This window comes from Lissotriton vulgaris, chromosome 2_1 (assembly GCF_964263255.1).
Source record: "Lissotriton vulgaris chromosome 2_1, aLisVul1.2, whole genome shotgun sequence".
NCBI classification, from domain to species: domain Eukaryota; kingdom Metazoa; phylum Chordata; class Amphibia; order Caudata; family Salamandridae; genus Lissotriton; species Lissotriton vulgaris.
In genome coordinates this window covers 1,291,394,054-1,291,421,274 of record NC_141687.1, presented here as the reverse complement: position 1 = coordinate 1,291,421,274, position 27,221 = coordinate 1,291,394,054, and the positions used below count along the sequence as shown (strand labels likewise).

Here is a 27,221-nt window from a genome sequence, read left to right as displayed (position 1 = left end):
CACCACACACACACACACCACACACACACACACACACACACACACACAGCCACACACACACACACACAGCCACACACACACACACAGCCACACACACACACACACACAGCCACACACACACCTATCCACGAAGTCGTCTCCAGTTTATGAAAATTGATTGGCTGAGACACTTACCGGTTATCTCTTTCCTTGCCTGACTGCCCAATCCTAGAATATACATTTTCCACTGCTTTCATTTACCTAGACACTCATCTTTACTTCATTACAAGCTAGAACGTTTGTGGACTCTATAAATATTCTGCAACAGACTTTTGAGGTTCAATAACCTTAAGCTACGAGCCAATGAGCATTCAGACGTTAAAAGCCACAGGCTAATGTGAGCTGATAAAGCAATCTGGAAAGCATTGCAGAAGAACACTAGTTATATGACAAGGCTAGGCCATGCATGCATTAGTAAGTAAACAATTTCGCAGAACACAGAAGAATGGTTTTAACTTTAAAGGAAAGCAACACACGAGTAATATGTGCACAACCTGCGTGGAGACGTTTGCACCTGTGACAGCATGATTTCTGACAGAGGGGTTTCAAAACAGAAAGGCTTTGCAGACTGTAAATAAGGAGTATTAGCTACCAAAATGGCTAGGCAAAGCATACGAGTTAAATGAATTACAACTATTTTACAAAACTTCTGTGGAACAGGACCATGTTTTTGTATGTGTATGGAAGGTTCAGAATCACTGCATACTTGGAGTATTGTGAACTTCAGACCTTTGAATAAATACTTCCATCAAGGAAAGTCAAATCCCACGCCATGATCCTGCAAAGAAAACTTTAGTGTTTCTACAATACGAACGGTGCATGAATTGTCATAACTTATTTCATTTCTTTTATGTTTCTTGCACATTGTTTGGGCATCCAATAAATGAAAATTTAAGTTCTAAACAGAGATGGCCAAAATGACGGCTTTAAAACATCCTCTGGGCATTATTAGGAGCGTGGACAATGTTTGCATCTGATGAGGGTTAAATTAAGCACATAATCCCCCCCAAAAGAATAAAGATGATGGCCCACACTTACAAGCAGTTTGCATCAGGTTTGCATTACTTTTTTAATGTAACTCCAATACAAAGTGTAGTGGTGGTATTTTCAATCCAACACAAATCATGATTTGCAGTGGATTGAAACCAAAAGCAACACAAAGCTGCACAATGTGCTGCCTTGTGAATGGTGGTTCCCATGCAACGATCATGGTAGATATGGCGCTGTTCTGCTCTCTCCTGTTCCCATACCTTTGCAACTTTACTTGCTGTTGCATGATTTTTTTAATTAGAACTGGGCCCATCTATTCCCAGAATGATTTGAAGGCAACAGAACAGATAAAGCAGCAGAACTGTAAGGTCGTTTATTAGATTAGTGGCACAACATTCTGCTGCATCAAAAGCTGTCAAATTATTAGGATGGGGCGCATCTGTGCAGCGAATACCGGAAGGCAGCACGTGTTTGTTGCACAGCTGGATTGCACTAAAGATTGCACAGCTGGATTGCACTAAAGAGTGAAGAGCACAATCCGGAAGATATGGTTAGCAAGGAGAGCTAATGCAATCTCAGTCCCAATCAACCAGATCATGGTTACCACCTTAAATACAGCAGCAGTAACACATTGGTCAGAGTAAAACTAATTTCTGCATTACTCAAAACAGACTGCATTTCATTCCAGAGACTAATGTACAGCTACATTGAAATAAATGTGATGCAAGCAGCGTAAACCTTCAACTTCCGGTGAAGAATTCCAATAACCTATTTAAAATGTGAAGCGTGGGCTTTGATAAAAGTCTTGGCACACGTGCAACCACAGAAAACTTCTGACACTGTATTTACAACAGGGAAGCCGCCCTTGCAGAAACGACTTGCAAGATCAATAGAATTCATCACAAGAGCCACTAAACACGAGAGCGAAAGCATAAAATCACTTTGAACAACTAAACCACTGCTTTAAATGAGTTAGCAGTCTGTCAGGTGATGTGTCTCATGCCGGTGTCTGACAGCTGCTGGGCTGAGCTCGCTCATCCTGGTGTATAGCAGTGGCAGGGCACCATTCTCTTTTGTATCCGGTGGCTGACACTGGCTGGTCCTCACGCGCTCTCTCGTGCTAGTCTATAACAATGGCGGTGACCCGCACCCTCTCATGCTCACTTGCCGTGGTTTGCGCGCTCTCGGGCCTAGAGTCTCACGAGGTTGTGCTCCCTCCTCTCAATGCTTGCTGTCTAACAGTGGCCGAGTCCTGGGCTCTCTCCTGCCCGCAGTCTGACAGAGGTCGTGTGCGGTGTCTAAGAATAGCTGAACTCTGCACACTCTCCTGTCCGGTGTCTAGCATTAGTTGAGCTCTGCACTCGCTCATGTCCGATGTCTGACAGAGGTAGTTTCCGGGGAATGGCAGTACATAGCTGCCAAGGTTTCAGATTGCTATGTGTGACATTTTCATAATTTTACTGTGATTATGAGTGACATTTCAAAGTCTGAGTGACACTTTGTTGCGAGCAAAATCAAGTGATGAGACTAAACCTAAATATCAGAAAATACACCCATTTGAGCAACAAGAACGTCTAGGATCTTAAAACTGCTGGAAAGCACCAGAAATAAGGAGTGTGCGGCACACATTACAGCCAACCAGGACACTGGATTAGCCTTGACTATACTACTGATTGTTCAACCCTAATAAAAGTGATTACCAGCACTGCTAGTGGTGTCCGCCCCAGTTGGAGCACGCTGCCTGCCGCCCAGCACCACAGTACCAGATCCATTTACACTAGTAGGCTGTGAGTGTGGCATTCCCAGAGGCACTAATATACACCAGTCTCTTGACTTAAACTAAGTGACGCTGGTCGTGCTGAAAGTTGAGAGGCAACAGTGTGGTCACTGCACGCTGGCGCTGTTTGCACAGATTAGGGCTGCTTGGGCCTCCAGTGCTATTTTGGTCCTGGGAGGAGATCTCTGGCCAATTCATTAGGAATCTATGTGCTGCCCACAGTGTCTCGGGAGATTGTGAGAAGACTTTTCTGCCTGGCAGGATGTGTTGGCCTAGATGGGGAGTGCATCAATGCCTGCTGCCCAGTCCCACGGTGAAGGTTCGCGCTGGCGGGCTGCGGGTCACACTCACAAAGTTGTTCTGAGCTGAAAACCGGCCTCTAGGCTGTCTCCGCAACAGGCCGTGCGGTGAGTTAATACCGACGTTAGTTAGGAAAGCTGCGCGCTGACGCTATGATGAGGTAAGTGTTAAGTGAATCACAGTCACTAACTTACTTGGTTCTGCAGCCTCGGTGTGGCCGTGGCAACTGCTCCAGTGGCAAGCGTTGGCTTGGCCACGATTCTGGGCCTGGCTCGGCAACTCTCCTTGCACTGCGCGGTGTGAACTTATGCTGCCTTTGACACAGGCTATCTCGGACACCAGCGCCTCGGAATTCATAATCTGAATTATCACTTAGTATGTACTGGTAGTGGTAAGAGGTTGTCGAATGTTACAAACTTGCCACAAAAACTCCTCACGGGATGCACGTTTTTAAGTCATTACTGTCTGCTTACTGCCATTGATGCAGCAGAACGAAATCTGGTTTTACAGATTAATGCATGAGTGCTTTCAGTCAAATAAAAAAGAAAAGAACACGATTGGCAGATAAAAAAGACGCTTCTTCAACCCCAATTCCCCTTCAAGACAACCAAATGATTATCCCACAAGACAAGCCCTCGCGAGTTGAACGCTAATGCAGGCTTTAGGTCACCAATTATTCAAAGTCTTTCACAAGCACACCTAGACATTCAATAGTCAACATCAGAGATCCGTGCCTATCACTGCAAACCCGAACCCATCAGAACACAGTTCCCAAGGAAACCTTTCCCTGGCTGTCACTGTTGTAACCAGCATCACTTCTACCATGGCTTTCTGACTCATGACCTCATTTACCCTTAAAGTAGGCAATTAGAGCAACAGAACAAGAGTATGAGGGACAAAAAGGAGAGAAGAGGGAATTATAACACGGAAGGGAAAAAGCCTAATTAGTTTAAAAAGGGGGTTTGGGCAGTATAAAGGGAAAAGAAATTGAGGGAAAAAAGAAGAGGCTACTAGAATACACAGAAGGAAGAAGTGCGTATGTGAAAAGAAAAAGGAGGGAAAACAACATATGTAAACATCACAGGTGAGTCATGTGCCCTAGTACCCCAGCTAATATACATCCCTGTCTATCAATCGTAACTGGCTTTGATCACTTGTGCCGAAGTATCATATTGATAGTAGGACAAAGCAAGGGGAAGGATGGGCACGATGGAATAAGGCCTGGCGTGAATGGAAAGTGATGTTGCTTAAACATCTTTCTAGTCTTTAATACATCACTTGCTTCAATCCGGTTTTAAAGGCTGTAGTACGTGCAGGCTGTTCTTTTTAGAGTGAGGCAGATGTTTTTGTACCATCTTGACACAGCCTTGCTTATAATTGCGTAATGCTAAATATAGATTGTGCTACCTTAAACGTCACCTGCATCTGACTCAGCATCTGTTTTCCACATTCAGTTGCCACACAGTACTTACTTTTATCTCTTCTGTAGTTGCTGGGCCCGCCGCAATCGACATTCCATGCCTCTTGCGTGGTGGGCTCAGACTCGTCTCGTGCTACATACTCTCTGACACTAGGACTGCACTTTCTGGTTGAAAATACTGCTTGATAAAGAAAGTGTGAATTGCTTTGCGTGTGAACACAGTATACATGGGTCTCACACCTGGGAGCCATATTTGTACTCCATCTTTAACCTCTGACTTAATAGGTATGTATCTTCACATCAGTGTCCTCAAAGGCATCAAAGGTGGGGCAGGTGCAGTGGCACCGAGGCCCAGGAGTTTGAGGGGTGTCCTCCATATGGCCGTCTCTAACCACTGAAACTGCGGCAGGGGCTCCATCATCTTGGCATCTTTTCTGTGCCACTGCCGTTTATACCAAACTTTCGACAGTTTGGAAAATCTCCCGATTTAGTAGAGTTAGAGAAAAGCAACCCTTTGACGGTCATTCTTCGTAGACTGTGAGCCCAGCAGGGTCCCGTGCCTGGAGTCTGACAGAGGTCGTGTCCGGTGTCTGGCAGTGTCGAGCTCTGCACTCTCCCGTGTCCGGAGTCTAGCATTAGCTGAACTCCGTTCTCTCTTGTGTCCGGTGTCAAGCAGTAGCTGAGCCCTGCACCCTCTCGTGCCCGAAGTCTGGAAGTGGCTATCCCCGACCTTCTCTTGAGCCCGTGTATGGCAGTGGGTGGCTCTGCCCTCTCGTTTGTTTTTGGTCATTGCGTGATGCCCCAGTGAGTACATCCTTCCTCCGCCCTCCCTGCGGCCCACGTTGGTCCCTGCGGCCCCGGCCCCGTACCTTCCAGCATGCTGACGTGCATGGCGTCGTTGGCTTTCTTCAGGACGCTCAGCATGAGGCAGAGCCAACAACAGCAGACACGCAGTAACCGGGATTGAACCAAAATGGCGGCCGCAAAGCTTCCGACCATTTTCGGATTCGGGGGCGTGTATTTGTTGTTTTGAGTGATGGATGACTTCACTGGCTAAAGAACAGCAAAATGTACGCCCCTGAATCCGAAAAAGACGGAGCCTATTTGGAGGGACAGCTCTCTTCCAATGGCTGGCCTCCGTTTAGGAAGCTAGCCAATGGGAGAGAGGCAAAAACAGAGGCGGGACAAATAGTCCCACTAAGAAACATTAATTCTCTGACTTCCGGTCTGCCTTCGGCAGACTGGATATTACCGAGACCTAAAAAGGAATTCTAGAATTTTAGTGCAACATTATCTCATTGGTGCCTTCTCACCCTCCATATGCCATTGCTGCCCTCCCTTAGGCAAGGTATTACCTATAGTATGCCAGCATTGCCATGAGTGCTAATATTGCCTTTAGTATGCCCTGCACTCAGGTAGACTTGCAAGCAAAACACCGCCTCACAGAGACCCTCATAATTTACCTCCCACCTACCCTACTTCCCATTCATGCTCATACAGATTCTAATTGTCAGACATTCACATACTTACCTTTTCATACTTCCTAGACTTAACTCAGTCTCACTTATATTTCTGATTTACTCAACTGGTATCCCCCTTCATTTACTTTCATAATCGTTTCCACTGTGACACACACACAATGATTTGTACTTTCACATGCAGAATCTCCTCCTGTTTCTAATGAACAAATTAACATCTTAAAACTTTAACTCTGACTTTTTGCCACCGATTGTATCCAAACACCAATTCCTACCTCTTATTTTATTGTATGCGATTTCCTATTGTATGTAAAATAGTGCGATAACCGTGTACAGTAGAGCGCTCTGATACCCCTGTGGGTCATGTTCGCGCTATATAAAACTTAATTAATAAATACACCAACAAGTGTGAAATTTACCTTTTCATTTTTCAAGATGGAAGAACTATTTGGCCACGCTAAACTTAATCTGTGAGTGCTGGTTCTTTATTGTAATAATGCTAGTGCCCTCTCCTATCTGATACTTGAATACACTTAGTGGCAGTCACTGTACCATCAACACACTCAGAGACAGATCTGGAAGGACAAAAGCATGGCCCTACAGCAACCAGAATGTGGGTGCATACTTGTCTTTGCATCCTAATAATAATAATAAAGGGGCTTATAAAGCGCTTGGTGACGCCATCCCGGCGTGTCCCCGCTCTGAGTTCCTGTTCCTGTTATCTCTATTTCAAGTGTGCCCCAAGTGTACATGTGGCTCAGCAGACCTGTCAAGCAGCATATGGCACTGTGCTGTGAAAAGGAGGCCCACCTTGCATATTCTGCTGAACTGAGAAGGGGTCCTTTCTGCCCATTCAAGTCGGCCTATTTTCTCCTGGCAGAAATTTCATGGACTGAGCACGGGTTGGGAGTTGCTGCATAGTTAATGCAAATTAGCTTTCAGGAACTTCAGGCAGGAAAAAGGCAACTTTTTATGTTACTTTTCCTGAATATTTATTATAAATCCCACTTCATTGAGTTGGATTTTTAAGAAATATTAAAAACAATTGTTTAATCATTTGTCTGACTGGTCCCATCCCCGCGAGATAGGATTAGAATTTTAATATTGCTTTCCAGTGTTTCTCCATGGGTCTGCCAGCCTTCTATCAGTGAAATAGCTTTTTAGTGCTAGTTAATGTAAGGACTTGTTAACATTAGATTTCTACATGCCCTACCTTTAAATACCATGCACTTTGCCTTGTAGGCTGCACAATGTACGCAGGAGTGACTTATTAATATTTAATAGAGAAGTTTTGACCTGTAAAGGGTTTATTTTGACAGGTCACATTGCATTTTTACAATGCTGCAGTCAGGCTACAACAGTAGGCTTGGAGACCTGTTTGAACTGCCACTGCAGTGGATGCCACAATAGGTGCTTCAGACCACTAATGGCATTTAATTTCCAGACCCTGGGTATACTATGTACGATATACTAGAGACATGTAGGTAAATTAAATATGCCAATTAGGAGTATGCCAATCCAACCATTTTTAAAGGGGGAACGCAGGCACTTCACAACTGGTTAGTAGAAAAAAAGTGCACAGAGTTTTAAGCCAGCAAAACAGATGGAGGCAAAATCTTAGCGGGGCATTATGCAAAAAATGCCAGTTTCTGACAATGACCTTAAACATGCACATCACTGACATACGTGTTTATAATGTTGTGTTTTTAAACAGCGCTCTGCAGATTTATTGTGGCTCAACCCGATCGTCCCTCTTTCTCCTGCCTGTCATCAGTAGCCTAGTGAGCGGAAGAGGACTATCGTGCACTTACAATGTTCTTGGAAACACTAGTAAACAAAATAAAGATAAGGGTGTGCTTAGGCTTTATATAATATGTGATGTGTTATGTGACTGGTCTCAGGCAACAGAGCACTGCTGGGATTCCCTTGTTGATGAGCCATCAATGTACAGCAGACGCACAACTGCGTACTCAAACAACATTTACAGGCACCTGTACAGCAAACAAAAAGCACATGGTGGCACACAAACTGCATACATAAACACATGCATAGCTGGCAAATGTTCGCGATCATGCTCCTAGGCAATAAATGGACGACCTTTCCGCCTACGTCCTGGCCCGACACCTTCGGTGAAATCCCCTCTCCTAAAAATGAAATCAAAACTCTAGGAGTTTGGTTAGAACCGGACCTCACCATGAAAACGCAGGCAACCAAGACAGCAGGCACCTGTTTCGGTCTACTGCGGTCCGTCCGCAAGATCTTGCCTCTTCTTCCCCTCCCATCCAGGAAACTACTTGTCCAGGGCCTTGTCTTGGCACGGCTCGATTACAGCAATGCCATCTATCTGGGGGCCCCCGAGTACACCTTGGCCAAACTCCAACGTACCCAGAATGCGGCGGCCAGGCTCATCATGAACCTTTCCCCTAGAGTGTCGGCTAAGCCCGCCCTCAAAGCCCTACACTGGCTCCCTGTGCGCCAGAGAGTAGAGTTCAAGGCCCTATGTACCACCCACAAGCTCATTAATGGAGCTGGCCCTGACGCGCTTAAACATATGGTGACCCCATATAAAGCCTCAAGATCCCTTCGCTCCGACGCCGAACATCTTGCTACGGTGCCCAAATTCAGGAAGGCCCGCTCCGGCGGACGCCCCTTCTCGGTCAAAGCCTCCACAGCCTGGAACCTACTCCCCCTCAGCCTACGTCTGGAACCCTCCCACATAGTGTTCCGCAGGAAACTCAAAACATTCCTGTTTCCCAAATAAAGCACTCCCTCTTCCCCCCTCTGGATATCGACAAGTTTAATAGCGCGGGGATGCTTACGGGTCACCAGGCGCTTTAGAAATCGCGAAATAATAATAATAATAATAATAATAATAATTTGCAAACTTTTCGGATATCCAAAATGTTTGGCATGATGGGAATTGTACACTGATCTATAAAAATAAAAAAAGCAATATCAAATCGACACTCCTGGGAATTGCAAAGTTTTGGATGGGAGGGTATGCTAAAAATCTTAAACTGGCCGAGGGTGCGTCAAACTGTGTACGTCCAATTAACTGGTTTGCTTCATTTATTCATTATTTTTCTCAGGAAATCTAGATTTCTAATGTTGAAGAAACCGTCTAAAGGAAACTAGGTTTTTATGAGAGGTAGCATAATAATGCAGTTAAGAAATGTAAGTACATGTATAAAACCCAAATCTTGTGCACTTGGGATCAAATCACATCAACCAACCCAGACTAAACACAACGCTGAAAGAGGAAAAACGTGTTAATTCTGAAATAACTCTTGTGCATGCGGTCCAATCTTATGCTGACAAGGAAACCACAATATCTTGATCTTGGATTTCGGCTAACCCAATAACCAAATGAACTGATAATAAAACAAATTCTTTATAAAATAGAAATAGTACATCAAAACAGTGATCAAACCACCAGTTAAACCCACAATTGGCACTGCATAACCAAACACTTAACATATAACATAGGAATCCATCTCACAAACTCAAACTTTAATTCTCACCACAGGCACCTGAGAAACGCACATCTCTTGTGGAATCATTCCAACCTGTTCATACTTGCACTCAATCATTCAGGAACAACCTTCAAGTAAGACATCTTGACAAAATTGTGAAACTGGGTGTTCCATCAGAAAATCTACCATATCCCTGAACTGGTCATAAGAAGTGAAAAGAAACCTAAATAATATCTCCTAGCGATATGAGGTGTTCTTTAACGTACAACCATCCTCTTCTACCAAGATTTGTGGGAGCAAAAGAGTATCCCAAAATTTGGATATCCCAGAATAATCATCATTCAGTTTTCCCACTGCTTATTGGAAAGAAGACCATGTTAATCCTTCGTTTCATGAGGTTGGGGGGGGGGAAGCTAGAGGGAGGGAGGGGGTCCCCCTCACTGTCTGTATGCCTTTCTTTCCACTTCCTTTGAGGTCGAACCTAGCAATGCATGTGCGTATTCTGTACATTGCCTTCAAGCCGGTCCATCGCGTGTCATTGGTGGTTCCAGCTGCCTTTCTAAATTACATGCATTTGAATTGTTGATCGTACCGGTTTGCCCCGCCTTTTGGTCGGACTTTTACCTTCCCTAGTGACTGGCCCTGTTACAGGGCTTTTTTAGATTCTGTCCATTTCAGTTAGTTTCGTGCATTATTTATTCAGATTGCCTGTTTCGTGTTCTGGAAATGTTGCAAATGCGATCAGCTGCTTTCTCCTGCCACCCACTGTCTCTTCGTGTGTTCTACCCTTCGCACCTTAGCTTTCACTTATGATCTACAGAGTCTTGGTCACTGAAGATAGAGTTCAGTGGTCTCAAAGTTAGAAAGTTAGAAATTTGACTTTACGCGTTGACTCCCTTTCACTCAAACATTCGCTTTTGGCATTAATTACGTTTCACTTGCTCGGGGCTCCCTTACTCAGTTTCTGTAAATACGGCTGTGAATCTTGTTCTTTATCTGGTCTCATGTGGCAGCTGTGTCTCTGTTCCTAGTGGTAAATCCCCTCTATTAGTCCTCTAGCCAGTGCTTCAGCTGCTTCCCTGGTCCTGCTGGTAATTCCTCATTCCAAGTCTTGTAGACTGCTTCTAGCTGCTACTCTGATCAAGTCGGTAATTCCTCATTCGAAGTCCTCTGAACAGTGCTGCTAGCTGCTTCTCTAGTCTCAACAGTAATTAATCAATCTAAGTCCTCTACTCAGTGTTGCAGCTGCTTCTTTGGTCCGGTCAGTAAGTCCTCCATTGTAAGTATTTTGGACAGTGCTGCAGCCGTTTCTCTGTTCCCAGTGGCAATTCCCCATTCTTAGTCCTCTAGGCAGTGCTGCAGCTGTGTCTCTGTTACCAGTGGAAATTCTGCATTCTTAGTCGTCTAGTCGATGCTGCTAGGTGCTTCTTTGTTCCCAATGGTAATTCCTCATTCTTTGTCCTCTAGGCAGTTCTGCAGCTCTTTGTTTGTAGTAACAATTCCTAATTTTTACTCTTCTAGGCGGTGCTGCTAGCTGCTTCTCTGGTCCCGTCAGTAACTCCCCCATTCTAAATCTTCTAGGCAGTGCTGTAGCTGTGTGTCTGGTCACAGTAGTAATTCCTAATTTTTAGTCATCTAGGCAGTGCTGCTTCCCTGGTCCAATCGGTAATTTCCCTATTCTAAGTCCTCTAGACAGTGCTGCAGCTGCTTCTCGGGTTCCAGTGGTAATTACTCATTCGAAGTCCTCTAGGCAGTACTGCAGCTGTATTTCTGTTCACGCAATCGCTATACTCCAAACCAAAACACATAGATAAAAGACATTGTCATTTACAATGGGAATAGCTCTAGCTCGAACTCAGACAAATGCGACACCTATTCCACTTGCAAATGCTTTTTTAACACTTCCTACAAATCACACCTCAATGGTTATTTTATAGCAGAGTCCTGTCCCTGTTTCAAAGGTCCAGTCTCCCCTGCCCGAACTTGGATGCATCCACTAGCCACATTCCTCTTGTGATTGGTCCTGGACCTTGCCATCTACCTAATCCTGTCAGATTCTAATCGCAGCAGTATGCCTCCAAGGCCTCTCCTCCTGCCTCCTTCCGCCAGACAATGCATCTTGAACAGTCTTGTCCTTCCCCTGTTTCCCGGTAATTTTTTACGCAGTCTCCTACGCGGCAGCCGCCACCCCCTCTATTGCAGGAGACGGCGTGCTTCACAACTTGTTCGGCTATTCTTCCCCACCATTTTAAACCCACTTTTTATTTACAGCTCCATATTCACATAAATGTAAACCATGTATTTTTAACTTGGTGTTAGGCAGCAGTAACAGTATTGCACTTTATTTGATTTTAGACGTTGGAGATCTGAATATATCACTAATCCAGTGAGGGTGAACATTTAGAAAGAGCTCTGCCAATCAGTTACTACCTAGATTGTTTTTTAGAACACATACCTAATAAATGGGGGTAAAACAGACCAGTATGCCTCTTATCAGGTGGGCTGCTTTGGAGTTGGCTCAGAAAGCTGTTTTACTAGGTAAGGTATAATTCCAAAAGAATTCCAACGGAATTTGGGGAGGGTGATGTAATTTAATATCAAAGTGACCACAAATCAGGGTCATTAGATATGCGAGAATATGGGAGTCAAAGAAATAGTGTTGGGTATATTGAGGTTGTGGATATAAGCTATTTGGGGGTTCTTTTTTTGGGAGTGGAATTTTCGTGAGATGTGGGGGCAGGTGCCCGAAGTATGCATTTGCGTAGCACTTTTTATTTTATGCCAGTCTATGTATACATAATGTCTATTTATATATATATATATATATATATATATATATATATATATATATATATATATATATATATATATATATATATATATATATATATAGTGTTTTATATAGCGCTGGCGAGACCCGGGGGTATCGGAGGGCTTTACAGACAAGATATGGTCTTCAAATTTAGAAATCAATCAGGGGTATTTTAAGCACTACTCACCTGTGAGGGTCCCCAGACAGAGGGGAGGTGGGTAAGCAGCTCTGTTCAGTCAAAAAGCCAGGTCTTGAGTGTCTTACTGAATATATTTTGGGAGGGGGGGCATCTGATGTCAATTGGGAGGTCGATGTAGGGGAAGGCTCTTCCACCTGATCTGGCTCTGGATGCAAGGGATTTAGGCAAGGTCGATGGATCGGAGGTTTCTTTTGCGTATGAGGAAGATTCTTTCGTTGAGGTATTTAGGTCTTGTGTTGTGGAGGCATTTGTAGATTGTGAGTGAGTATCTTGAAAGCAACTCTCTTCTCAACTGGGAGCCAGTGGAAGTTCCGCAGGTGTTGGGTGATGTGTTCATGTTGAGGGTTGCAGAGTATGAATCTGGCTGCGGTGTTCTGTATGGTCTTGAGCTTGCGGAGTAAAGACTTGTTGATCCCAGCAGAGAGGGCGTTTCCGTAGTCTAGTCTGCTGGTTGAGTGCGTGGGTGACTGCCTTTCTTGATTCGGGGGAGGGGACAATTTGAAGGTCTTTCGGAGGATGCTGAGGTGTTGAAACGGCTGGAGCCGACGGCGTTGATCTGTCGGGTCATGGAAAGGGAGGAGTCTAGTACGATGCCGAGGTTCCGGGTGTAGTCGGTGGGGGTGAGGTGGCTGCGGAGGGCCTCTAGGTGTTGTCCCATATGGACGGGGAGGGTCTGAGGATGAGGAACACTGTTTTCTCCGAGTTGAGCTTCAGACAGCTGATGCTCATCCAGGATGCCAAGTTATTCATTCCTTCCTGGGAGGTTGTGGGGTCATTGGTGAGGGTGAGGATGAGCTGGGTGTCTGCGTAGGATACTATGCTGAATCCGTGCTGTCTGACGATGGCGTCGAGGGGAGCCATGTAGATGTTGAAGAGCATGGAACTGAGCGATGATCCTTGGGGTACTCCGCAGTTGATTTCCGTGGGTTCAGATAGAAAGGGAAGTAGTCTGATTCTTTGGGTTCTACCGGTGAGGAATGAGTGGATCCAGTCTAGGGCCGTTCCTTGTATGCTGGTGTCTAGGAGTCTGGCTGTGAGTGTGTGGTGGGAGACTGTGTTGAAAAGCTGGCTAGAGGTTGAGTAGAATCAGGGCTGCGGTGTGTCCTTGGTCGTGGAGAGTGTGGATGTCTGTGGCGGCAAGTAGAGCTGTCTCGGTGCTGTGGTTGCTGCGGAATCCCGATTGGGAGGGGTCGCGGATGGAGTTTTCTTTGAGTTTTGTTAGTTGAGCATTGACGTTCTGCTGAGGTCCGTGGGATCAGATGAGGGCTTCTTGAGTAGGGGTCTAACTTCTACTTCTTTCCAGTCGGCGGGAAAGATGTGGGTCTTGAAGGTGGCGTTGATGGTGTGGTAGTTCTGGAGTGATGGCGGTGGAGGCTCGGTGGAAGATGTGCGGTGGGCAGGGGTCCTTGGGGGGGGGGGGGGGCCTAAGGGGATGCTTTTCGTGGTCAAGACGGTGTCTTCTGTGATGACGGGTCCAGGAGGAGATGGTGGGCTGACTGGCGTTGCTGTGGAGGGAAGTGGTTTCGGGATTGGGTATCTGGTCATCAAAATTGTCGTAGATGCTCTTTATTTTCAGATGGAAGTAGGATCTGCGCTTGTTGCAGAGGTCCTGGAAAGGGGTGGTTTCGCTGGTGGGCTTGGTGAATTCCTGGATGATGCTGTAGAGTTCCTTGGAGTTGGTGGAGTTTGCAGGATCTTGATCTGCGTGAAGGTCTTTTTGGTGGTTCTGATGCGTTGATGCGTTGATGGTATTCCGTTGTGGCGTTCTTGTATGCTGTGCGCTTTTCAGGTGTTTTGCTGTTTCTCCAGATCTCCTTGAGGAGTCTGCAGGTGCGTCTGGATGCTTGGAGGTCAGTGGTGAACCAGTTGACCTTCCTGGGATGCTGTCTGTCAGGGTAGCGTATGGGTGCAAGCTTGTCTGGACAGTTGGAGATCCATCTGTGGAGTTCTTTGGTTGCGAAGTTGGCGTCGGTCAGGGTAGTGGGTGCGGTGTAGTTGAGTGGAGTTGAGCTGCTTCTTAGTGACTTTGCTCCAGTTCCTTCTTGGGGGAGTGGTACGGGTTTGGCGGCATGGTTTAGTTGACGTGGAAGTGTACACAGTGGTGGTCCCCGTCCATGGGGGTTGAGTGGTGTGGCTGAACTGGATGTGGTTTCCTCCTGCGAAGGTGGGGTTGATCGTGTGTCCTGCCTTGTGAGTGGGCGTAGTGACGAGCTGTTTCAGTCCGATGTTGGTGAAGTTGCCCAGGAGGGTGGTGTAGTTGGTTGTCAAGCTGGAGGTTCAGGTCTCCGATGAGTATGTAGTCCATGGAGGCAGTGGGGTGCGATGAGATCGGCGGCAGAGACCGGGGGGGGGTGGGGGTGGGGGTTGGGGGGGGGGGGGGTCTCCCTAGATGAGGTTGCCACGTACTGTGGTTCTAGGGCTGGTCTGGACCTGGAAGCGGAGGTGTTCGGTGGTGGCCGAGGGGTTACTCGTGGTGGTAGTGGAGAGACGGAGGGATCTCGTGTGTGATGGTGAGTCTCCCTCCCGGACGGTTGGGGCTGTCCTTCCTCTGGATCTTGTATATGTGATGGTGATGGCGGGGGTCGAGGTGGTGTTGGTCCAGGTTTCTGTGAGGGAGACGACGTGTGATGAGAGGATGTTGAGGAGATCTCAAATCTCTATGGCGTGTCTGTGCAGGAAGCGCACATTTAGGAGGATGCAGTTCAGGGCAACGGGGGTGTTGGCATTTGTTGTGGGGGTGGTGTCTGCGAATGCATGGTCGGTGGGGAGGGAGGTAAAGTTCTGGCAGCAGTTGCACTGGCCATGGGTGGTGTTGGGCCTGGACAGCTGGCAATTTCAAATAGTACCATTGTTTAAGGATTTAAGGGAAGACCCTACTAATCACTCGTTTTCCGGCTTTGTGCCCAGAATACTGTTGCACCACTGCACCTCTGTTTTAATAGAAAATATTGCTTTAATACCTTAACCGCATGCTGTATTTCGCAACTATGGCAATTTCACCAGACTAGCCTCTTCCGGAAGTGGTGCAACAGTTCCTCTCCATGAAGATGTTAATTCACAAGCTTGCGGGTTAGAGAAGACAAACCCCTCTATCGCCTAAAATATGTGGCCACCTGTAATGAACCTACTGCTTTTCAGTTCTCACCTCGTACGCTGAAATTGAACTTATCTATAGGTCTGCCTTTGGTATACCCTTTCAAAATTCTAACCCAGCATGAAAATCTAGGTATTAAATTCATTTGAAAAATTTGGAAAACAAAACATTCGAGCTGTGCAAATAAAATGGCATAAGCTATGAAATCATTGCATACAGTTACAAGGAAATGAAAGGCCTGTTTGCACATGTGCCGTTTGTGTTGAATAAAATAAGATATTCATTGCTTATTGGTTTGGTAGCGTTGAAGTAGTGAACACACGCACCTACTGTTAACCTTTGTATTCAATGAGAACACTTAACTGTTTTTCACAGTCTTATACCAGATTCAGTTGAAACCCCTCAATTTACTTCTTGCTCAGTTTCATTATTAAATGGTGCCAGTGCTCGGAGAATAACCGTGGGAGTTTTCTTTGTTTCCTGCTTGTTCAGAAAGCATAGCATGTGCCTGTTAATTACTGGCATTTGGCAGGCACGGTTGGACGCTAAAAAAAGGCAGAATTTTAAAATCTAAATTAGACTGTTTGATACAGTTGATGAATCTCTTTTTGAAAGGGTTTGCTCCTATTTATGCAAGTTTAACCACACAGCAATGGCCTCTAGAAAGTTGATTGCTACTGAATGGAAGGGCGAAAAACGTTATCCCCTGGACTAATACTTTAATTTTCTTCTATGTGATTAAGAACAAGTTTGGATGTATGGTTGGCTGATAAAAGGAATAGTGATTCAAGGAATAAGACTTTTTTTATAGGCCTTCGTCGGTGGAACAGTGGTTGCGTTGGGATATACCATAAAAAATAACCAAAAACCCCTCACTTTCAGCCAGATTTAAATTAAATATTTCACCTATATCTAATTGTTGCTGACTTTATTGACTTATTTGAGTAACTATTTGTTTACTGCTATGTCGTTATTTAATTCATCCGACATTCAGCTTTTTGCTGGTTTCTTTCCCTCAAAGTGACAGAACTCGCAGGTCGAGAACTACGGCTGTTGTATAAAAACATTTTTTCTGTTTGAGTGTTTGGAAGTGTTGCATCTACATGACCAATACTTTGTAGAAATGTTTGCTGAATGTAGCCTGAATCTTAGAAGTGCTAAACGTGGAGTCAAATGGTTATATTTGCAGATAGTTTGCTGTTACCGTTTTTAAACCTGTTTTACAGATTGTTGAGAAAACATGCAAGTTCTCTGATACTATACCTTGAGTATGATATATAAAAAATATTCTATTTAATTCCCATCCCATTTTATCCCAATAACATACTATAAGAAGGGTGTACTTCATAATTAGATGCATCTAAAAATTAAAGAAAGCACTGAAAACCTTACGAGGTGTACTGTTTAAACCTACTGCAGTGCTTGTTTTTTGTTATGTTTATTTTTTGTGTTGCCTTCATGGACTTGGCCGACAACTGCAACTACAGAACACAGTTGCACACGGGGTAGATGGGAGGCATTAGTGCTGGTGACATTTACAAATAAAATGTTTTCAGCTAATATTTTTAATTACCTGGTAATTTAGAGATCTTTACGGTTCTGTGACCAGCTGACTTTAATTGTGGTTACCTCAGCTTTAGTCGTCGGTCAGTGTCCTGTCGTTAGGAGTGGAAGCAGAGTAGTCTTTGCCAGTACTGTGAGAGGCAGCCACTGAAATTCCTGACCTTTATGGTAACTCTTCCTCTCTCACAATCCCTTAGCTGATCTAAACCGTTTCTTTTGCCTTTACTGCTATGATGACGTGGTCTTGGAGCTGAAATGGGGACTAAAGGCTTTTGAGATACCACTAGCATAGACTACACTGCAGGGGCCAGCTAAGGGCTGAGCAACAGGCCTTAACTGCCATCCTAGGGGAAGTTCAGTCTTCCGATGACATAACCGTGCCATGCGGATTTTGCAAAACTCATTAGGTGTGCCTGGAGTTAAATAAAACTCATGGTCACAGCTTGTAATTGAATCTGGAAATCGAAAGGGTCAGAGGAAACTGCAGAAGGGAATGATCCTTCAGAGTGCAGTGCTTGGAAAGCCAAACTATCGGTCAGGCCAGCAGTCCTAAAAATTCACACTAAGCTTTTTGGGCGAGAACTTGGGTGGTTACGGAGGTGAGTGATAAATGGCAGGACTGGTAAAAGAGAAGAGGTCTGTAATACCCCCTGGAAGTCCTCCATATAATAAGCTCCTGGTATTTTAAAATAAGTTGTAGGCCATGGATAGGCAGGGGACCAACATGGAAAGTGAGGGCAGTCTTTAACAAAAGGGCAAGAAATTTAATTAGTGGTGTCTGAATGGAGGCAGGAGAGTCAAGGTTCACACAGTTCTGTATTACACACATCACTTTATTTCTGATACATAATAAAGTGTAGCATCTAGAAAGCCGAGGGCATACTGAGAACATGCAGCTCCTAGATGGTCCATTAAAGAGCTAAACGTGGACTTGGGGACTTTCATACTTGCAGTGGTAACCTAAGTCGATATGAATTTCCAGTTCTTCTGAACAAAGCTGTCAGATGTACCAGAAGGAAAAAGAAGCTTGGAACTAGTAGAGTGGTGGGCCTATTTAGGTCTTGCGCCTAGCAGTGCTGGGCGCAGCATTGCTCGCACAGCGCGAGACCTCTTGTAAGGGGGTTATGAAAGCTGACCACATGTTCGTGCGTGTGATCAGGCTCATGCCAGCAGGCATTGGCTTTCGCATGTTTTAATTTGGTTTTTTTTAATAAGGCTCGCGATTGGGCAAAGGCGGGCGCATGTCCCGCCTTTGCAATGCCCATTCCCGTCCGTGTTTATCACGCGCAGCAGCGCACGTTCGCCTGGCTGCCGCTGCTGTGCTCCCTCCCCCCGCTCCTCTGTGGTGCGCCCGCACCACTGGTTTCTCCAGATGTCCCACTTTCCTGACTTGGTATGTATGCAGTATCTGGTGTTATACACGTTGGGAACGCTTTGCTTTGATTCTGCTGGTACTACGGCTAAACTCAACTTTGTACAGCGTCTAGCCTATGTAATCCTATTGCCTTTTTTACATTCCATCCACGTTGCATCTTTGTGTAATCCAAAATGTGACAGATAAGATATGTTATCCACAAAGTGATTGCTATGCATGTTTCGGTTTTATTGTTATGTGCTCTGATGCCTCTGGGCTAAGCATGTAAAATCACGAATAACTAGCTAAATTAATAAATAACCAATTAGGTCCAGCCGAAATGCAGGCATGTTAGAGCATCCATGGCGCGGTGGCCGCTTGCTCCAGGACTAGGCTGGATTTACCAAATCTAGCATGGCCATTGTGTTACCCTGGTGCTATTAAATGCAGTCCAGAGGGGGTGGGGGTTAGATGCTGCAAGTGAGCAACATTCGTTCTTAGGCAAACCAGTGTTTTCGCAGCGTCGCCATCACTCATTTAAAAGTTAAAGTCGACTGCGTCAATAAAATGGACTTTTATTCGAAATAAACTAAAAATACAAGTATTGTGAGACCATTTATCGGTACCGAAAGACGTTCGCTGGTAGATCTCGGTCGGTTATAACGACCGCAGCGTCTCCATTATAACAACAGTTCCGCTGTCTCCCTGTTTAAAATTTGCCATGTTTATTTGAGAACTTTCACACAATTTCTTAGTGAATTTCAATCTTTCGATTTTCTAGAAGATTCGCGTTTATTGCTTTCAACGAATATCCATTATAATCCTTTTAATTCTGATACTGTTTTCTTTTGCTGTTAGGGCACTGTGGGAAAGTATATTGAACCCTTTGAAGGATTCTACTAGTAAAATCTACATTTTACTATTGGCATCCATGTATTGAGGCAAAACATATACATTCCAAAATGGCTGCCTTTTTTACCTAAGGTTTCTTTTTTATGGTTATGCTTGCATGTGACTTTTCACGTGATCATGGGATGACTACATGATTTTGGAGTCTGCTGATATTGACAGGTCTTGACAGTTTTGTGTTCAGCACAGCTTGGTTGCCGCTCTCCACACCCCTCAGAGTGCGATGGGGATGGTGCTGGACATCAAGATCAAGCGGGCGAATAAAGTGTATCATGAAGGGGTAAGCTGGGTACCCAGGAGTGGGGAAAGACCAGACTGAAAGTACTTCATATGTTCCCTGACCTGCAGAAAGCTTTCCAGCTGAGCTCGCATCTTTACACTTTTTACATTCGCTCACGGTAACTGCTGAAACCTTGAGCTCCGGAAGCATCCGTTTATTAAGATATGTCCTTTGTGTTATCCACGCTCAGTGCAGGAGAATTTGCAGTACATGTTATTTTACGCGGGCACCGTTGATTTAGACTTTGTCTTCCATACGTGTGTAAATGTTGATGCATGTTATGCAGAATGTTTGAAGCGTTTATCTAAAAATGCAGTTTAGTTACCTTGACCCAAATAAACAGGGCAGCATTTATTTTCATTTATGGAGCGTTTTGGACCTTCTGTTTTAACGCGACATAGCATTTCTCTCAACTCATGCCGTGTCTCCAAACATGGCCCATTTTACTTTATTATACACAGTTCTCGTCTTGTGTGTACCCTTTTTATTAGAGTTGTACATTTTTTCAAATTATGAGCACTTTTTCTGTTGTGATGCAGTTTTTAGGTCTTGCATAGGCAAACAAACGGTCCCGCACTAGCATCACGAGGCCTGCAGCGCAAAGGGTCAGCAGAAACCTTGGCCTGGATCCTTATGTCCCTTTAACCTAACAAGATAGATTGTCCCCGAGCACATATATGCAAGTTCTTATATTGTTTCAAGAGAAAAGATAACCACAATCAAATCAATGTTCTTTCAAAGTTCGAGTCAAATTCCTTTAATTTCCATTTCTTTTCTCTTCATACATCAGAGAATTCTTCACAGTCTTCATCAAGTTCATATAGAATGTAGCCAATAGATCAAACAGACCAGTGCCAACACGTGTTTCGTCAGAGGGTCCAATAACCCAAATGACTTCTTCAGGGCTACAACAGAATAAAAAATCCATAATATATACATTTCTCTTTAAATACAAAAACAGTCCATCACCAGTGGATATACACTCCACCTAAAACCAAACGGTTAAACTATAAAGACATAAAATGTGTACAGAAACTAAGAGAGTCACATGAGCATCTACAAAACATCAATTGAGTTCATTACTAAAGGAAGAGCAAACGTGCAAGGAATGAGACAAAGTCCAAATTTAAAGAAAGAAAGAAAACCCAGGTGTGATAGATCACCACAGCGAGAGCATTTTTTTTGTAAAACCTTATTGCCTAAAATGTGAACACAAGTCATAAAAGGATGTGAGGGCGAGTAAGCATACTACCAAAAACTTATTTAGAGGGCCGAGTATCAGCCCTCAAGTACCCTGTCCAATTATAAAGGACAACCTCTCCCTAAAGGCATAATTTAGCTAAAGGTAGGCAGTTAACTCACCAGAAATTCAATCCGAATGCCAAATCTTACGGGCCAATTCCAGAAGACAGTTGTTCCTCAATTATTAATTAGAACTGAATTAAAAGGAAGATAACAATTAGAGCCCATATTCTCCTAAAATATATCATTTTTAACTACCTTGGTGCTATATCACAGCACACTGTTCCTATCTAAAAAAACAAAGCTCATCATAACCATGTGATGTAAATACGACATGTTTTAAGCTAAGTGAAAGTTACATAAAAAAGCCCATCTCCAATAGAAAGTTTAGGAGAGTTACCTCAATCCATTTTCTATCTCAAAGTTCTTCATATAGGGTAATACATGATTTAGATCTGTAATTAAAAAACAAACCCATTTCCATTTTCTAATTTTACTGTAGCATATTAAAATCAAATTATAATGCATTTTAGCAGCTATAAACACAATGGATAATTAGTCCATAGATGTGTAAAGGAAGATCATAAGAAATTTCTCAACTATTATAATCTTGTTACAAAACCTAGCTATCACACGTAATAGTGACCCGACTCGTTAAATCTATCAAAACGACAGGAACATAGATTGGTCCAATTTAAAAGGGTTCCCGCTGTAGTAACCAAGGGATGTTGGTGACCCATAATCAAATTACAGGTAACACAGTATAATTTCTAGCGTTAAGTTTTAAATTTTTAAACGATCGGGAACAACCGAAACGAAACAAACCAGACCAGTAATCTATGTTAGGAGCAATGTTATAAAATTACATCGCTACATATTCGATACGGCTCCCTGCAAGAGAGCCGGCCATTACCCAGCATTGCCCGTAACCCGCGAGAGCCCATGTTAGCGCCCCTAAACTCACCAGGGAGAGTACTCCTCACGTCGTCAGAAGGGATTCCGTTTTCATTAACAACCAAGTTGTCATTAAGAGGTTTTTAAATACCCGATCCCGCCAAACTTTTCACTCCAGTCCCGAAATAGACGTAGGACACTAACACTGTTACTTCTATCTTAAACGGCCGCCATCTTAAAGTGGTAAAAGGACGATCGTAATGAAGATCATATTATTCATATGTGAACTATTATAGTGGAATAAACGAAACAACAATCATTAAGAAAAGAATCTAACCTTTTCAAGACGTTGTAAGAAAACCTATAAAGTTAGGTAAATGACCTAAAATTCACAATTTTAGGTCATTTACCTAACTTTATAGGTTTTCTTACAACGTCTTGAAAAGGTTAGATTCTTTATTCTTTATTCCACTATAATAGTTCACATATGAATAATATGATCTTCATTACGATCGTCCTTTTACCACTTTAAGATGGCGGCCGTTTAAGATAGAAGTAACAGTGTTAGTGTCCTACGTCTATTTCGGGACTGGAGTGAAAAGTTTGGCGGGATCGGGTATTTAAACACCGCTTAATGACAACTTGGTTGTTAATGAAAACGGAATCCCTTCTGATGACGTGAGGAGTACTCTCCCTGGTGAGTTTAGGGGTGCTAACATGGGCTCTTGCGGGTTAGGGGCAATGCTGGGTAATGGCCGGCTCTTGCAGGGAGCCGTATCGAATATGTAGCGATGTAATTTTATAACATTGCTCCTAACACAGATTACCGGTCTGGTTCGTTTCGTTTCGGTTGTTCCCGATCGTTTAAAAAATTTAAAACTTAATGCTAGAAATTATACTGTGTTACCTGTAATTTGATTATGGGTCACCAACATCCCTTAGTTACTACAGCGGGAACCCTATTAAATTGGACCAATCTATGTTCCTGTCGTTTGGATAGATTTAACGAGTCGGGTCACTATTACATGTGATAGCTAGGTTTTTTAACAAGATTATAATATTTGTTGAGAAATTTCTTATGATCTTCCTTTACACATCTATGGACTAATTATCCATTGTGTTTATAGCTGCTAAAATGCATTATAATTTGATTTTAATATGCTACAGTAAAATTAGAAAATGTATATGGGTTTGTTTTTTAATTACAGATCTAAATCATATATTACCCTATATGAAGAACTTTGAGATAGAAAATGGATTGAGGTAACTCTCCTAAACTTTCTATTGGAGATGGGCTTTTTTAAGTAACTTTCACTTAGCTTAAAACATGTCGTATTTACATCACATGGTTATGATGAGCTTTGTTTTTTTTAGATAGGGACAGTGTGCTGTGATATAGCACCAAGGTAGTTAAAAATGATATATTTTAGGAGAATATGGGCTCTAATTGTTATCTTCCTTTTAATTCAGTTCTAATTAATAATTGAGGAACAACTGTCTTCTGGAATTGGCACGTAAGATTTGGCATTCGGATTGAATTTCTGGTGAGTTAACTGCCTACCTTTAGCTAAATTATGCCTTTAGGGAGAGGTTGTCCTTTATAATTGGACAGGGTACTTGAGGGCTGATACTCGGCCCTCTAAATAAGTTTTTGGTAGTATGCTCACTCGCCCTCACATCCTTTTATGACTTGTGTTCACATTTTGGGCAATAAGGTTTTACAAAAAAATGTTCTCGCTGTGGTGATCTATCACACCTTTTCTTTCTTTCTTTAAATTTGGACTTTGTCTCATTCCTTGCACGTTTGCTCTTCCTTTAGTAATGAACTCAATTGATGTTTTGTAGATCCTCATGTGACTCAATTAGTTTCTGTACACATTTTATGTCTTTATAGTTTAACCGTTTGGTTTTAGGTGGAGTGTATATCCACTGGTGATGGACTGTTTTTGTATTTAAAGAGAAATGTATATATTATGGATTTTTTATTCTGTTGTAGCCCTGAAGAAGTCATTTGGGTTATTGGACCCTCTGACGAAACACGTGTTGGCACTGGTCTGTTTGATCTATTGGCTACATTCTGTATGAACTTGATGAAGACTGTGAAGAATTTTCTGATGTATGAAGAGAAAAGAAATGGAAATTAAAGGAATTTGACTCGATGAACTTTGAAAGAACATTGATTTGATTGTGGTTATCTTTTCTCTTGAAACCATATTAGAACTTGCATATATGTGCTCGGGGACAATCTATCTTTTGTCATTGAATTCTCTGTTTTCAGAGGACTCCTTTGGGGACGCAGGTGGCCGTTTTCCCCTGTTCCCTTGAGCCATCTTATTAGGAGAATATTAATTTAGTTGTTGTTGCGCAAGAGTTACCCAGCCACTATCTGTTCTCCTTTAACCTAACCACCTGCAGTTCGCTCATTAGTAACATTGTGTTATTGCAGTCTGAGTCAGGCACCTTCAGTTGGCTGGTACAGGATAACTTCTTTCTTGTATAATAGATACTTGTCTAGTATGGACCCAGCACAGCGTTTTTAATTTACAGAAAGAACAGTTAAACCTTTACTTTTCGGATTACAGAATGTTTGTACTGTGTAATCAGGTGCTCGTTATTTTTGTTTTCTTCACTGAGCTTTGCACTTTCTGTGCTTCTGACAGATTCTCTTAATACCCTGTTTTATACTTTGGTGCACGCATTTTTGATTGTCTTGCTTTGCTTCCCACTCTTCCTAGATCCCCGTCAATGCCCCTGCTCTCCTGGTGTACCTCTTTAGGGAAAAACTTTAACCTTCACAGATGTTACGAACTCATGCGCTGTTCACAAACCTTGCTTCCTTTACCATGCTAAGTTCATATTGTGATATACTAGCCAGTGCAAGCAACAGAAAGATTGACATCGCCACCCATGATATTTTTTGAAACTGGTTTCTTTAAAGAGGACAGCAGTTCAGACTAACTGAGCTATTACACATCAAACAGGCTGCTATTGTCCTATTTTCCATTTATGTTCATAAGTTAATTGTTCCATTCACAATCCAGTTGTAATTGCCAATAAAAATCATTTTTACATAGTTGGAAACAGATTTCAGTCTAATGGGCATGCATGTCCTTGGTGGACACCATGGGTGAATGTGATGCGGAATCCTTGCTGTAGTTACTTGCAGATCAAGCATTGCCTAAAGCAGATGTGGTTTTCGGCTATTGTCACATATGCTCCTCCCAGCACGTGCGTACTTGGGGAGGAAGGCATGGGTGCTAATACTACACCACAAGTGGTGTTTCTTCTATGTTGCTGTTTTTTCAGCTTCATGACCGTTCGTAAGGTAATTGGATGCAGAGGCAGAGACACAGTTTTGGGGGCAGAATTTGGGATTTTTCTTTTTGCCCTATGCAAATATAATTACTCAACTACAAATAAACAAAAGTAAAAAACATGGCCATTTTCAACGCAAACAGCTCTAACTTTAACAAATGTGAGACCTATTGCATTGAAAATGCTTGTTTAAACTTGTGGCAAGTGTTTGGAGGAGGACTTTTGAGCGATGGCTTACAAAGGAACTGATGTACGCTGACTAATTGATATTCAGTGGTCTAGACGCTGCAACAATGGTTGACCATAGGCAGTTGCAAAACTGGAGCAGATGTATATGGGGACAGAAATGTAAGCCTTGTTGTACTACCTGGAGAAGTGAACAGAGTATGTGAAGTTGAAGTTTACACAGGTGGAAACTGCAAAGCATTTTGCTGCCAGAATTTATCAGGAGAAGGGCCCAGGGTGAAGGAGTGGTCCTGCTATTGAATAGCAGAGTTGCATATACTTCAGCCGTAATCAGGTTTTACTGTTGAGGAAAGGTGGGATTTTCAAAACCCTTCTCAGTGGGCGAGTAACCACTTTTGCAGTGCCTTTCTTCCATATATTCTGCCAAGCCCGCACTGAGGACGCTGCATTGGCTCCCTATCAGGGAAAGGGTAACTTTCAAGGCCCTTTGTCTGGCGCACAAGGTACTTCACAACACCGGCCCCCCAATCCTAAATAACTGGATCAAGCCCTACAGACCCACAAGAGCGCTCCGTTCCGAACATGGAAACTTCATCACGATCCCCAAGGTGAAGAAAGCCCGTATAGGTGGCCGCCGTTTTTCGGTCAACACGGGAAAAAAATGGAACGCACTCCCCCTGAGCCTCAGAACAGAACCAAACCTCCTGAGGTTCAGGAAATCTCTCAAAACCCTACTCTTTCCCTGAGCCATTGTCTCTCCTGACTTTCTCCCCCTGTGAGTAAGAGGTTCAGCGCTGGGATACCTTCTGGGTGACTACGCGCTTTAGAAAAACCTAAAATAAATAAAAATAAATAAATATATGGCAATCGCAAACTCAACAAGGCGATGAATGGAATGCTTGAATCAATCTCAGCCATTGACAGTCGCTATGGCTGCATCCGAATCCATCCTCTTTTGCCCACCATGCCACCTCAGTTTGTACCCAGCCATATGCAAATCAGACTTGACCCTACTCCTCGTGGGAATAGCCCAGGCTGAACAACCCGGCCAGGTCCTCCCTGATCCAGAACACAAGCAACCCAGGACTGGTTTCGCCCTAGTTAGGGCTCTTCAGCCAGTTCTAGCTTGGTTCCAGTGGCACAATGAGCCTGGGACCCACATCTGGACATGCTCAGGCTCATTTTTCTCAATGGGTAGATTAATAGAATGCAGTCCGCCCTCTTAACTTTCGCTGCCATACGGCTAACCAATCCATGTGGAGGGGTATTTCTCATCATTGAAGGTGTTATGGCATGACAGGATTAGGGAATGAGCAGTTGGGGTGGTGGAATGAGGAGCAGGGATGAAGGGGTGGTGGAATGATGAGCGGAGATTATGCATCCGAAGCATGGATAAGATGTTGGAATGGAGAGAGAGAGGACTGAGGGTTTCCTAAAATGGGTGGTATACTGATCACTATACATTCAGACTGTCCATTTGGTCACTTCTACTAGCCAGCTGCCTATCTGGGGACCTCTGATTTCCAATCTCCTTGTTTTTCTACTTTGCTACCAATTTAGCAAAATCTATATACCTTCACTTTACCATTTGTGTTCCTCAGCCTGATCGTTGGCACCAGTAAAAAGGTTTCAGGCTTAAATAGATATGCTGCTTAACCCAATCTCTTCTAGTGCAGTTGTTTGGTACGCATATACTTGGGTGTTTAGAGTTCAGCTTGGTATGGTTCACGAAAGTGACCTGCAGTAATTTAAAACATGCATTCTTAGACATTTGTGCCACAATTCCTGCCATACAAGTATATTTATCATTTGATAGGATATACCCAATATCCAACTGCGAGCACACTTTAAACATTGTCCAGGATGATGTTACCCTTGCAGGGCTCAACAGAGGTA

At 43.6% G+C, this 27,221-nt stretch overlaps 1 protein-coding gene across 1 annotated transcript in view; it reads left to right on the top strand.

Annotated features, from left to right (window-relative positions):
- ACTR3 (actin related protein 3) overlaps positions 1–27,221 on the top strand; it is a 478,950-nt gene that overhangs the window by 100,976 nt on the left and 350,753 nt on the right. The gene's annotated exons all lie outside the window — the stretch shown is intronic.